Consider the following 11,558-nt stretch of genomic DNA (forward strand, 5'->3'; position numbering starts at 1 on the left):
CATTCTAGCTTACACCACGAAGATTCTGATTAAGAGATCTAAGAGATACTCATTCAGTCGAAGGTAGAACGGAAGTGGTTGTCAGGCACGCGTTCATAGGGAATGATGATGATTGTCACGTTCATCACATTCAGATTGAAGTGCGAATGAATATCTTAGAAGCGAAATAAGATGAATTGAATAGAAAACAGTAGTACTTTGCATTAATCTTTGAGGAACAGCAGAGCTCCACACCTTAATCTATGGAGTGTAGAAACTCTACCGTTGAAAATACATAAGTGAAAGTTCCAGGCATGGCCGAGAGGGCCAGCCCCGAAAACGAGATCACAGGATCAAAATAGAATCCAGGATGTCTAATACAATAGTAAAAGGTCCTATTTATAATAAACTAGCTACTAGGGTTTACAGAAGTAAGTAATTGATGCATAAATCCACTTCTGGGGCCCATTTGGTATGTGCTTGGGCTGAGCTTGAATGTTACACGTGTAAAGGTCATTCCTGGAGTTGAACGCCAGTTTTGGTGCCAGTTTGGGCGTTGAACTCCACTTTGCAACTTGTTTCTGGTGCTGGACGCCAGAATTGGGCAGAGAACTGGCGTTGAACGCCAGTTTGCATCATCTAAACTTGGGCAAAGTATGGACTATTATATATTTCTGGAAAGCCCTGGATGTCTACTTTCCAACGCAATTGGAAGCGCGCCATTTCGAGTTCTGTAGCTCCAGAAAATCCACTTTAAGTGCAGGGAGGTCAGAATCCAACAGCATCAGCAGTCCTTCTTCAACCTCTGAATCTGATTTTTGCTCAAGTCCCTCAATTTCAGCCAGAAAATACCTGAAATCACAGAAAAACACACAAACTCATAGTAAAGTCCAGAAATGTGAATTTAACATAAAAACTAATGAAAACATCCCTAAAAGTAACTAGATCCTACTAAAAATATACTAAAAACAATGTCAAAAAGCGTATAAATTATCCACTCATCACAACACCAAACTTAAATTGTTGCTTGTCCCCAAGAAACTGAAAATCAAATAGGATAAAAAGAAGAAAATATACTATAAATTTCAAACTATCAATGAAACATAGCTTCAATCATATGAGCGGGACTTATAGCTTTTTGCCTCTTAAATAGTTTTGGCATCTCACTTTATCCATTGAAGTTCAGAATGATTGGCATCTAGAGGAACTCAGAGTTCAGATAGTGTTATTGATTCTCCTAGTTCAGTATGATGATTCTTGAACACAGCTATTTTATGAGTCTTGGCCGTGGCCCTAAGCACTTTGTTTTCCAGTATTACCACCGGATACATAAATGCCACAGACACATAATTGGGTGAACCTTTTCAGATTGTGACTCAGCTTTGCTAAAGTCCCCAATTAGAGGTGTCCAGGGTTCTTAAGCACACTCTTTTTTTGCTTTGGACCTTGACTTTAACCGCTCAGTCTCAAGTTTTCACTTGACACCTACACGCCACAAGCACATGGTTAGGGACAGCTTAGTTTAGCCGCTTAGGCCAGGATTTTATTCCTTTAGTCCCTCTTATCCACTGATGCTCAAAGCTTTGGGATCCTTTTTATTACCCTTGCCTTTTGGTTTTAAGAGCTTTTGGCTTTTTCTGCTTGCTTTTTCTTTCTATTTTTTTTTCGCCTATTTTTTTTTTCTGCAAGCTTTGTTCTTTGCTGCTTTTTCTTGCTTCAAGGATCATTTTTATGATTTTTCAGATTATCAAATAACATGTCTCCTAGTCATCACTCTTTCAAGAGCCAACATATTTAACATTCTTAAACAACAACTTCAAAAGACATATGCACTGTTTAAGCATACATTCAGAAAACAAGAAGCATTGTCACCACATCAATACAATTAAGCCAAGTTCAAGGATAAATTCGAAACTCATGTACTTCTTGTTCTTTTGAATTAAAACATTTTTTTATTTAAGAGAGGTGATGGATTCATAGGACATTCATAACTTTAAGACATAGTTACTAGCTACTAATGATCATGTAATGAAGACACAAATATAGATAAGCACATAGCATGGAAGACGAAAAACAGAAGAAATAAGAACAAGGAATGAATCCACCTTAGTGATGGTGGCGTTTCCTTCTTGAGGAACCAATGATGTCCTTGAGCTCTTTTATGTCTCTTCCTTGTCTTTGTTGCTCCTCCCTCATTGCTTTTTGATCTTCTCTTATTTCATGAAGGATGATGGAGTGCTCTTGATGTTCCACCCTTAGTTGTCCCATATTGGAACTCAATTCTCCTAGGGAGGTGTTGATTTGCCCCCAGTAGTTTTGTGGAGGAAAATGCATTTGAGGCATCTCCGGGATCTCATGGTGATGAGCTCCATACGCCTCTTGAGCTCCATGAATGGGCTCTCTTGCTTGCTCCATCTTTTTCTTAGTGATGGGCTTGTCCTCTTTAATGAGGATATCTCCCTCTATGTCAACCCCAGCCGAATTGCATAGGTGGCAAATGAGGTGAGGAAAGGCTAACCTTGCCATAGTGGAGGACTTGTCAACCACCTTGTAGAGTTCTTGAGGTATAATCTCATGAACTTCTATTTTCTCTCCAATCATGATGCTATGAATCATGATGGCCCGATCCACAGTAACTTCAGATCGGTTGCTAGTGGGAATGATTGAGCATTGAATGAACTCCAACCATCCTCTAGCCACAGGCTTGAGGTCCAATCTTCGTAGTTGAACCGGCTTGCCTTTGGAGTCAATCTTCCATTGAGCTCCTTCCACACATATTTCCATAAGGACTTGGTCCAACCTTTGATTGAAGTTGACCCTTCTAGTGTAGGGGCGTTCATCTCCTTGCATCATGGGCAAGTTAAACGCCAACCTCACATTCTCCGGACTAAAATCTAAGTATTTCCCCCGAACCATTGTAACATAGTTCTTTGGAACCGGGTTCTTACTTTGATCATGGTTCTTGGTGATCCATGCATTGGCATAGAACTCTTGAACCATTAGGATGCCGACTTGTTGGATGGGATTTGTTAGAACTTCCCAACTTCTTCTTTGAATTTCATGTCGGATCTCCGGATACTCATTTCTTTTGAGTTTGAAAGGGACCTCGGGGATCACCTTCTTCTTGGCCACAACATCATAGAAGTGGTCTTGATGGGCTTTGGAGATGAACCTTTCCATCTCCCATGACTCGGAGGTGGAAGCTTTTGTCTTCCCTTTCCCCTTTTTAGAGGATTCTCCGGTCTTAGGTGCCATCAATGGTAATGGAAAAACAAAAAGCTTATGCTTTTACCACACCAAACTTAGAATATTGCTCGCCCTCGAGCAATAAAAGAAAGAATAGAGGAAGAAGAAGAAGATATGGAGGAGAGGGGGAAGGTGTTGTGTTTCGGCCAAGAAGGGTATAGAGGGGTTGTGTTGTGTGAATTTGAAGAGGAATGGAGGGCTTTATATAGGGAAGGGAGGGGGGAAGGTTTCGGCCATATGGGTGGGAAATTGATTTTGAATTTTGAAGGTAGGTTGAGTTTATGAGGTAGGTTTATGGGGAAGAGTGGATGGATGTGAGTGGTGAAGAGGTGATGGGGAAGAGAGATTGAGGTAATTGGTGAAGGATTTTGGGGAAGAGTGTTTATGGGATTGTGTGAAAGAGAGTGTTTATGGGATTGTGTGAAAGAGAGTGGTGAGGGATGAGAAGAAGTGAGTGGAGGTAGGTGGGGATCCTGTGGGGTCTACAGATCCTGAGGTGATCCTGTGGGGTCTACAGATCCTGAGATGATCCTGTGGGGTCCACAGATCCTGAGGTGTTTAAGGATTTACACCCTTGCACCAAATTAGGCATGCAAAATGCCTTTGCACGCAACTCTGGGCGTTCAGCGCCAGATTGGTGCCCATTTGTTGCCCATTTCTAGCGTTGAACGCCAGAACCATGCTTGTTCTGGGCGTTCAGTGCCAGCTCCTCTCTAGGGTGCAATTCTGGCATTCAGTGCCCAGATGATGCCCCTTTTGGGTGTTCAGCGCCCAGATACTACCCATTTTGGGCGTTCAGCGCCAGAACCATGCTCTGTTCTGGCGTTGAACGCCAGGCAGATGCTTCCTCCAGGGTGTGATTTTTCTTCTGCTATTTTTTATTCTGTTTTTAATTTTTTTGTTTATTTTGTGACTCCACATGATCATGAACCTATAAAGACATATAACTAAGAAAAATATAGTTAGATAAATAAAAATTCGGTTGCCTCCCAACAAGCGCTTCTTTAATGTCAATAGCTTGACAGTGGGCTCTCATGGAGCCTCACAGATGTTCAGAGCATTGTTGAGACCCTCCAACACCAAACTTAGAGTTTGGATATGGGAGTTCAACACCAAACTTAGAGTTTGGTTGTGGCCTCCCAACACCAAACTTAGAGTTTGACTGTGGGGGCTTTGTTTGACTCTGCTTTGATAGAAGCTTTTTCTGCTTCCTCTCCATGGATGCTGAGAGAGATCCTTGAGTTGTAAACACAAGGTTATCCTTATTCAATTGAAGGATCAATTCTCCTCTGTCCACATCAATCACAGCTCTTGCTATGGCTAGGAAAGGTCTTCCTAGGATGATGGATTCATCCTCTTCCTTTCCAGTATCCAGGACTATGAAATCAGCAGGGATGTAAAGGCCTTCAACCTTTACTAATACGTCCTCTACTTGTCCATAAGCCTGTTTTCTTGAATTATCTGCCATCTCTAATGAGATTCTAGCAGCTTGCACCCCATAGATTCCCAGTTTCTTTATTACAGAGAGGGGCATGAGATTTATTCCTGAACCAAGGTCACACAGAGCCTTAAAGATCATGGTGCCTATGGTACAAGGTATTATGAACTTGCCAGGATCCTGTCTCTTCTGAGGCAATGTCAGTTGATCCAGATCACTTAGTTCATTGGTGAACAAAGGAGGTTCTTCTTCCCAAGTTTTAATACCAAATAATTTGGCATTCAGCTTCATGATTGCACCAAGAAACTTGGCAGTTTGCTCTTCAGTAACATCCTCATTCTCTTCAGAAGAGGAATACTCATCAGAGCTCATGAATGGCATAAGGAGGTTCAATGGAATCTCTATGGTCTCTAGATGAGCCTCAGAGTCCTTTGGTTCCTCAGAGGGAAGCTCCTTATTGATCACTAGACGTCCCAGGGGGTCTTCCCCCTTGGGATTCACGTCCTCCTCTCCTTCTTTGGGTTCAGCCATGGTGCTTATGTCAATGGCCTTGCACTCTCCTTTTGGATTCTCCTCTGTATTGCTTGGGAGATTACTAGGAGGGATTTTAGTGATCCTTTTACTTAGCTGGCCCACTTGTGCTTCCAAATTTCTAATGGAAGACCTTGTTCCATTCATGAAACTTACAGTGGCCTTGGATAGATCAGAGACTAAGTTTGCTAAGCTAGATGGATTCTGCTCAGAATTCTCTGTTTGTTGCTGAGTAGATGATGGAAAAGGCTTGCTATTGCTAAACCTGTTTCTTCCACCATTATTAAAGCCTTGTTGAGGCCTTTGATCCTTCCATGAGAGATTTGGATGATTTCTCCATGATGGGTTATAGGTGTTTCCATAAGGTTCACCTAAGTAATTCACCTCTGCTATTGCAGGGTTTTCAGGATCATAAGCTTCTTCTGCATAAGAAGCCTCTTGAGTACTGTTGGATGCAGCTTGCATTCCTTTCAGACTCTGAGAAATCATATTGACTTGCTGAGTCAATATTTTGTTCTAAGCCAATATGGCATTCAGAGTATCAACTTCAAGAACTCCCTTCTTCATAGGCGTCCCATTACTCACAGGATTCCTCTCAGAAGTGTACATGAACTGGTTATTAGCAACCATGTCAATGAGTTCTTGAGCTTCTGCAGGCGTTTTCTTTAGGTGAATGGATCCACCTGTAGAAGTATCCAATGACATCTTTGATAGCTCAGATAAACCATCATAGAATATATCCAGGATGGTCCATTCTGAAAGCATGTCAGAAGGACACTTTTTGGTCAGGTGCTTGTATCTTTCCCAAGCTTCATAGAGGGATTCACCTTCTTTCTGTCTGAAGGTTTGAACATCAGCTCTAAGCTTGCTCAGCTTTTGAGGAGGAAAGAACTTGGCTAAGAAAGCCGTGACCAGCTTATCCCAAGAGTTCATGCTATCTTTGGGTTGAGAGTCCAACCATATTCTAGCTCTGTCTCTTACAGCAAAAGGGAAAAGCATGAGCCTGTAGACTTCAGGATCTACTCCATTAGTCTTAACAGTATCACAGATCTGCAAGAATTCAGTTAAGAACTGAAAAGGATCTTCATATGGAAGTCCATGAAACTTGCAGTTCTACTGCATCAGAGAAACTAGCTGAGGTTTCAGCTCAAAATTGTTTGCTCCAATGGTAGGAATGGAGATGCTTCTTCCATGTAAATTGGAATTAGGTGCAGTAAAGTCACCAAGCATTCTCCTTGTATTATTATTATTTTCGACTGCCATCTCCTCTTCCTGTTCGAAAATTTCTGACAGGTGCTTGCTGGTTTGTTGTAATTTAGCTTCTCTTAATTTTCTCTTCAGAGTCCTTTCAGGTTCTGGATCTGCTTCAACAAGAATATCCTTGTCCTTGCTCCTGCTCATATGACAAAGAAGAGGGCATAGAAAAATAATAATAATAGGGATCCTTTTTACCACAGTAAAGAGGTCCCTGTGTGAGTAGAAGAATAAATGAATAGAATGAGACGAGAGAGAAGGATTTTTTAAAATAATTTTTGAAAAAGAGTTAGTGATTTTCGAAAATAGTTTTTGAAAAAGGTTAGTAATTTTTTTTTGAAAATTAAAATAAAAAAAATTAAAATAATTAGTTAATTAAAAAGAAATTTTGAAAAAGAGGGAAGATATTTTCGAAAATTAGAGAGAGAGAGGGTTAGTTAGGTAGTTTTGAAAAAGATAAGAAACAAACAAAAAGTTAGTTAGTTAGTTAGTTGAAACAAATTTTGAAAAGATAAGAAGTTAGGAAGTTAGAAAAGATATTTTGAAATCAAATTTTTTTGAAAAAGGTAAGATAAGAAGATATTTTTGAAAAGATATGTTTGAAATTAGTTTTTGGAAAAGATTTGATTTTTTAAAAATCACAATTAATGACTTGATTCACAAGAAATCACAAAATATGATTCTAGAACTTAAAGTTTGAATCTTTCTTAACAAGCAAGTAACAAACTTGAAATTTTTGAATCAAAACATTAATTGTTATTGTTATTTTCGAAAATTTGATATAAAAATAAGAAAAAGATTTTTGAAAAATATTTTTTATAATTTTCGAAAATAACTAAAAAATGAAAAAGATTTTGAAAAAGATAAGATTTTGAATTGAAAATTTGATTTGACTCATAAGAAACAACTTGATTTTTAAAAAATTTTGAAAAAGTCAATTCAAATTTTCGAATTTGATGAGGAGAAAAAAAGGAAAGATATATATATATATATATATATATATATATATTTTTAATTTTTATGATGAGAAAAAAAAACAAGAAAAATGATGCAATGCATGAGAATTTTAGATCAAAACATGTGATGCATGCAAGAATGCTATGAATGTCAAGATGAACACCAAGAACACTATGAAGATCATGATGAACACCAAGAACATATTTTTTAAAAATTTTTATATGCAAAGAAAATATGTAAGACACCAAACTTAGAAATCTTTCATGTGTAGACTCTAACAAACGAAAAATGCATATGAAAAACACCATACAACACAAAACAAGAAAACATCAAGATCAAACAAGAAGACTTACCAAGAACAACTTGAAGATCATGAAGAACTCTATGAATGCATGAATTTTTGAAAAAATGCAAGATGCATATGCAATTGGCACCAAACTTATAACATGACACATGACTCAAACAAGAAACAGAAAAATATTTTTGATTTTTATAATTTTCTAAATTTTTTTTTGTATTTTTCGAAAATTAATTTGAAAAAGAAAAATAAGGATTCCAAAATTTTTAATATGAATTCCAGGAATCTTGCCATGTTAGTCTAAAGCTTCAGTCCAGGAATTAGACATGGCTCACTAGCCAGCCAAGCTTTCAATGAAAGCTCCAGTCCAAAACACTAGACATGGCCAATGGCCAGCCAAGCTTCAGCAAACATAGATACCTCTCATGTATACAACAGCTGATATTTCATCCAACTTCATATACTTATAAGTGGAAGCCTCAGTCCAAAAGAATTAGACATGGCTTTACAGCCAGCCAGGCTTCATGAAACACTAGAATTCATTCTTAAAAATTCTGAAGAAAAATATATTTTTGAAAACATTTTTTTTTTCGAAAACAGGTGAGAAAATTTTGAAATATTTTTGAAAAATTTTTGAAAAGAAAACGAAAAGAAAGTTACCCAATCTGAGCAACAAGATGAACCGTCAGTTGTCCAAACTCAAGCAATCCCCGGCAACGGCGCCAAAAACTTGGTGCGCAGAAATTGTGATTACACTTTGATTATGTAAAATTCATCGCTCTTTCTTTCCCTGGTAATGGCGCCAAAAACATGATGCCAATACCATGGTTCACAACTTCGCACAACTAACCAGCAAGTGCACTGGGTCGTCCAAGTAATACCTTACGTGAGTAAGGGTCGAATCCCACGGAGATTGTTGGTATGAAGCAAGCTATGGTCACCTTGTAAATCTCAGTCAGGCGGATATAAAATAGTAATGGGGTTTTCGAAATTAATTAATAAAATAGGGATAGAAATACTTATGTAAATCATTGGTAAGAATTTCAGATAAGCGAATAGAGATGCTTTCGTTCCTCTGAACCTCTGCTTTCCTGCTATCTTCATCCAATCAGTCTTACTCCTTTCCATGGCTGGCTTTATGTAATGCATCACCATTGTCAATGCGTACTTTCGGTCTTCTCTCAGAAAAATGATCCAAATGCCCTGTCACGGCATGGCTAATCGTCTGGAGGCATCACCCTTGTCAATGGTTACATCCTATCCTCTCAGTGAAAATGGTCAACGCACCTGGTCACGGCACGGCTATTCATCTGTCGGTTTTCGATCATGCTGGAATAGGATTTACTATCCTTTTGCGTCTGTCACTAACGTCCAACATCGCGAGTTTGAAGCTCGTCACAGTCATTCAATCATTGAATCCTACTCGGAATACCACAGACAAGGTTTAGACTTTCCGGATTCTCTTGAATGCCGCCATCATTCTAGCTTACACCACGAAGATTCTGATTAAGAGATCTAAGAGATACTCATTCAGTCGAAGGTAGAACGGAAGTGGTTGTCAGGCACGCGTTCATAGGGAATGATGATGATTGTCACGTTCATCACATTCAGATTGAAGTGCAAATGAATATCTTAGAAGCGAAATAAGATGAATTGAATAGAAAACAGTAGTACTTTGCATTAATCTTTGAGGAACAGCAGAGCTCCACACCTTAATCTATGGAGTGTAGAAACTCTACCGTTGAAAATACATAAGTGAAAGGTCCAGGCATGGCCGAGAGGGCCAGCCCCCAAAACGAGATCACAGGATCAAAATACAATCCAGGATGTCTAATACAATAGTAAAAGGTCCTATTTATAATAAACTAGCTACTAGGGTTTACAAAAGTAAGTAATTGATGCATAAATGCACTTTCGGGGCCCACTTGGTGTGTGCTTGGGCTGATCTTGAATGTTACACGTGTAGAGGTCATTCCTGGAGTTGAACGCCCGTTTTGGTGCCAGTTTGGGTGTTGAACGTCACTTTGCAACTTATTTCTGGCGCTGGACGCCAGAATTGGGCAGAGAACTGGTGTTGAACGCCGGTTTCCGTCATCTAAACTTGGGCAAAGTATGGACTATTATACATTTCTGGAAATCCCTGGATGTCTACTTTCCAACGCAATTGGAAGCGCGCCATTTCGAGTTCTGTAGCTCCAGATAATCCACTTTGAGTACAGGGAGGTCAGAATCCAACAGCATCAGCAGTCCTTCTACAACCTCTGAATCTGATTTTTGCTCAAGTCCCTCAATTTCAGCCAGAAAATACCTGAAATCACAGAAAAACACACAAACTCATAGTAAAGTCCAGAAATGTGAATTTAACATAAAAACTAATGAAAACATCCCTAAAAGTAACTAGATCCTACTAAAAACATACTAAAAACAATGTCAAAAAGCGTATAAATTATCCGCTTATCAATAAACAGCTCTAAATTACAACAAGCAATCTCAGTTACTAAACTCTAGGAACATTAATACCGTAAAGGCTTTAATACACGTACGGGACACTAACGTAGGGCTTTCGAAACATAATTTCTTACCAGAATAACAACACGAAGCAGCTGCGATTTCGAACCAGCCCCGGCAACAGCTCCGGCGGCGGCCAGAAGCTCTGGTGGATCAACTATAAAAACTGCACAGCATCAAAATCATCTCAAAAACCAAAAAGGCAGAAACCTCAATTAAAACCCTTACCGGCAACTTTTCCGGAAACGGCGGAAATAGTCAGAAGCTCCGGCGGTGATCCTGGAAGTCACAGAATCACTCTCGGCAGTCAGGAACACAGAGGCGTGGCTCCTTTCTCCAGCAGCAGCACCTATGGCGGTCTAACCCCTCTTTCAACTGCGGTTCAGCCTACCATCACCAGCAATGGCGAGCTCAGATGGTGGTTGCGGCGACGACCGTTCCGACGGAGGCGTGGTGTCCACGACGACGGCGGCAGGAACGGCGGGGATAGCCTCGCGCAACACGGCGGCGCCTGACCCTTCCCCCACCGCGGGCTCTCTGCGTCGCTTTCCTTCATGGCGGCTCTAGTGGCGGCGGCAGCAACGCCGGTCTCTGTTCACGAGTCCCAGGGCGGCGGCCCTCAACCACCCTCTTCCTCGCGTAGCTCTCTGTCTCAACGTCTCCCTCTTCCTCTGGCTCCCTCTGCAAGCATGCACACATTGTGAAACGGTGACAGCATTGTGGAGATTCAACGACAGCGGCGCGAGTGATGACTCACAGGTCAGGCGACGGCGACGTGACGGTGGTGGTGAAGCCCGACGCACCGGCGATGCTCCTCCCTCCCCTCTTCCTTCCTTCCTTCTCCGTGTCTCCCTCACCCCACTTCCCTTTCTGTTTCGTTATTTCCCTCTTCAGGTGGTTGTGTGTGTGTTTAGAGTAGAGAGGGGCAGTAGCTGCAACTGCTTAGGTTTGAGGGAACTAGGGTTTCATTTTTGAAACTTAGGGTTGGGGTACTTTTGTAATTTCAAATGAAATTGGGGAAAATATAGTAATTGAAATCCAATTAAATCCAACACTAATTGTATATAGAAAATACCATTTGCTCATCAATTCTACAAATTATTTTGAATAAAATATTCAAATCCGATAATTGGAAATAATATAATTAAATCCTTTATTTTCCCAAAATAGCAAAATTAATATTTAAAATATTACTTATCTAATCCAAGTCATATAAAATCCTTATTATTTCACAACTACTAACTTTATAATTTGAATATAGAAAATAATCCAATAATTATAAAATTGGATAATAAATCATAACTTGTCTCAAATTCAATAAATCACCACTTGCCTTAATTATCTTTA

At 39.8% G+C, this 11,558-nt stretch overlaps 1 non-coding gene across 1 annotated transcript; it reads left to right on the plus strand.

The window, feature by feature from the left end:
* Positions 1-5,953: 5,953 nt before the first annotated feature.
* LOC148567118 (small nucleolar RNA R71) lies at positions 5,954-6,061 on the plus strand. The gene has a single exon (XR_015882117.1). It is a non-coding gene; the product is annotated as a small nucleolar RNA R71 (small nucleolar RNA).
* The last annotated feature ends 5,497 nt before the right edge of the window (positions 6,062-11,558 follow it).

The sequence above is a fragment of the Arachis ipaensis genome, chromosome B4 (genome assembly GCF_059453495.1).
Source record: "Arachis ipaensis isolate K30076 ecotype BB chromosome B4, ASM5945349v1, whole genome shotgun sequence".
Taxonomy (NCBI): Eukaryota; Viridiplantae; Streptophyta; class Magnoliopsida; order Fabales; family Fabaceae; genus Arachis; species Arachis ipaensis.